This window comes from Sinocyclocheilus rhinocerous, unplaced genomic scaffold (assembly GCF_001515625.1).
Source record: "Sinocyclocheilus rhinocerous isolate Xijiao unplaced genomic scaffold, SAMN03320098_v1.1 scaffold1806, whole genome shotgun sequence".
Taxonomy (NCBI): domain Eukaryota; kingdom Metazoa; phylum Chordata; class Actinopteri; order Cypriniformes; family Cyprinidae; genus Sinocyclocheilus; species Sinocyclocheilus rhinocerous.
This window is the reverse complement of record NW_015658531.1, coordinates 91,941-95,469: the sequence shown is the minus strand read 5'-3', so window position 1 is coordinate 95,469 and position 3,529 is coordinate 91,941.

Below are 3,529 nucleotides of genomic sequence, written 5' to 3'. Positions count from 1 at the left end.
ACACACACACGCATAGAGCGGGATAACACGCAGAGCGTCACACCGCGTGAAAGTGAATCCTGAGAGGTGAACTGATTTTTGGCAGCCGAAATTTCAGTGCATCTCTAATTATTGCCGAGATCAGAAATTTATATTATATAATAGCTGCTTTTTTGAACATTTTAGAAATTTAAAAATATAAAAAAAAGATTTTTTTACACGGCACCCCTGCTCTCGACAGACAGCACCCCGGTTGGGAAACACTGGTCTATATGACTGAATAATAAAATCATTCACGCAAATGACTCATTCAAAAGCTCAGATTTATTCAAGAATGAAACAAGCTACTTTCTATGAGAGTCACTGAATGATTCCTGCAAATGATTTATTCGAAAACACTGATTCATTCAGGAATGAAAGAAGTGTCTGTATATGAGTGAATTGCAGAATCGTTCACACAAATGATTCATTCAAAAACACTGATTCATTCAATAACGAAACAAGCGACTGTCTACGAGAGTCTGTGAATCTTGCACACAAACGATTTGTTCTAAAACACCGATTCATTCAGGAACGAAAGTTGCTGTCTATGAACGAGTAACTGAATCATTCATTCAAACAATTAGTTCAAAAACACAAACATAATCAGTAACGAAGCAAGCGACTGTCTTTGTGTGAGTCACTGAATCATTCATTCAGCCCGATCAAAAATCTTTCACTGATTTGTTCATTCAGTAATGCCATAATGTATAATTATTGTTTCTCTAAATGAATATGAACTCACAGCAAAACCGAATGCAGAAATAATAATAGAACGACTGAAATGTTTTGAAACTATTATGGAACTATACAGGATTTGAATTGGAATGTGAAAGGTATTCTAATTTCAGTTTCGAATGGAACGGAACTCTGCATCTGGATTCATATGAAGAGATTCAGAGACTCATCTGTCATGCTGCGTCAGAGTGTGTAGAAGTTCTCCATGATTCTGTTCACACACACACACACACACACAAAGAGTTTCATCATGTGTTTGGAGCATTAGCTGCAGGTGACAGAGCATCTTAACCACATACTCTGATTGATCAATTAATGAACAGATAGAGTATGAGACAGCAAGAGGGACAGACAGATTTATGATGTGTTTTATAAACCTGTCAGCACATACTGTATGTCATCCATAAACACATCCGTCACGCCATACAGTTGATACTGAATTATTAAATACTAAACCTAATTGCATTTTGGCAAAGCATAAATGTTGGATCTCTAAATCACATGGTTTTGGAATATGTAATCATAAATAATCTTCCATTAATCGAACTCTGGTTTATTTCCCAAACCTTTGCTGGGAAATTATGCTGCATATATAAAAGGTTTTTGTAGTTAATGAAAATGCATGACTGTTTTTTTTTTTTAAATGCTCTACATAAAGAACTGTCCAAGTGACATTTCTTCTTATGTATCTGCGGTCATTAATAGATGCATTTTGTGGTTTGTTAACAGTATTTTTGATGCAATTAACTCAAACCATGAAAATAAAGGTGTCAATCACTCACCGCATCATATACGGTCACTGTTTTATCGACAGACCTGAAAACAGAGCCAAATAAAATCCATATTTACATCATGCTGTGTTGTTTGTCACCAGCATCTGAACTCAGACAGATCTTTGTTCCTTAAAACTGTTGAAATCCAGCATGTTATGGATATAGATTTAGTGTTTGAATGTACTGCTGTATTAAACACTGAGATCAGAATCTGACACCACAGATCCACCTGCTGGTCAAACTGCGTAAAATAAAATATACTGTGTAAAATAAAATAAAATAAAATATAAATATTAGATCCTAAAAAAAAAAAGAAAAAAAGAAAGCCAATTAGAAATGGTGCCTTGGCTGAAATAAACTGAATTAAACTTTTATGTTGAAGTACTAAAATTACTAATGAATGAAACAAAAATAAATTAAAGCTAAATAGAAATATTAAAAGAAAATAATTAAAAATGACAAAAATACATAAAAATGACTAACAAATGATAATAAAATTTAATCTAAATAAAAGTATTAATAAATACTATAATAGTATATAAATAATACTAAGGTAACTAAAATAACACTGAATAGTAGGCAAAAAACAAGATATATTGTGCAGTAAATACAGGTAATCTTCAACATTTGTGATCATTTGTCTATAGTTTTTTTTTTAATATGCTAAAATATTGTCTCTTCACACTGTGCAAAATAAAACTCAAAAACTCTACTAAACAAAACAGAATTTTAAAAAGTTAAAAATATTAAGTACAAAACCATCACTCTATTCCGTAAAGTGAGCTAGTATTTGCCAGCAGCAGTGATGTGATGAGTGGGCGGGGCTTACCCAGAGACGAGCAGCTGTCCGTCAAATGAGAACGCACAGCAGAGGACAGGAGCAGACTGAGCAGAGAGAGTGTAGAGCAGCGACAGCTCATAACCTGTGCAGAAACACACACACTGAAGCACTGTGGGAAAACATACCTCTTCATGTTTGAAGCAAATTCAATGCTATTTAGTGACTTAAGTTCTGTTCTAAAACCTAGTGAGGTGCCTAACTAGACAGCATTATATGATATCATAGGAGCAGTGCAAAGGATGTTTTAAAAGGCTGTGCTTTTCTTCAAGGCAGCATGTTCCTTCTTGCAAAAGGTAATTCCATACTGCATTGTGACAAAATAGACCCAATGTGCAAAAAGTGAAGTGGGGAAAAATGTTAATTACAAATATACACCGTGCAATTCTAAATATATATATATAACAGTAAATTAATTAAAAACAACTTAAATGTGTAGTATTTTAACAATTATTTAAAAATATTTGACACCTATGTTTATTATATATAAAAAGTAGCCATCATACATTTTAAAGCTTGAAAAGCTCTAGCAGAAAACATAAGAAAAAGTTTATTATTTTCAAAATTATTTTATTTATTACATAGATTTATTATTTTTAATTGTTTAATATTTATAACTTTTTTCTGTAGAATATACTAATGTAAATAGTCAAACACTAATATTGTTATAATATACACTGCTGTTCAACAGTTTGGGATCAGTAAGACTTGTTTTTAAAGAAGTCTCTTCTGCTCATCAAGGCTGCATTCATTTGATCAAAAATAAAGAAAAAAAAACAGTAATCTTGCTAAATGTTATTGCAATATAAAATAATGGTTTCTATTTTAATATCCTTTAAAAAATAATTTATTTCTGTGATGCAAAGCTGAATTTCCATCAGCCATTACTCCAGCATAAAGTGTCACATGACTGTGAAGTGTCAGAAATCATTCTAATATGCTGATTTATTATCAGAATGATCAATGTTGGAAACAGTTGTGCTGCCAAATATTTTTTGGGAAACTGCGATACTTTTTTCAGGATTCTTTGATGAATAAAAAGTTAAAAAGAACAGCATTTATTCAAAATATAAATCTTTTCTAACAATATAAATATTTGCTATCACATCTTAACAATTTAACACATCCTTGCTGAATAAAAGTTTTAATTTCTTTAAAAAAA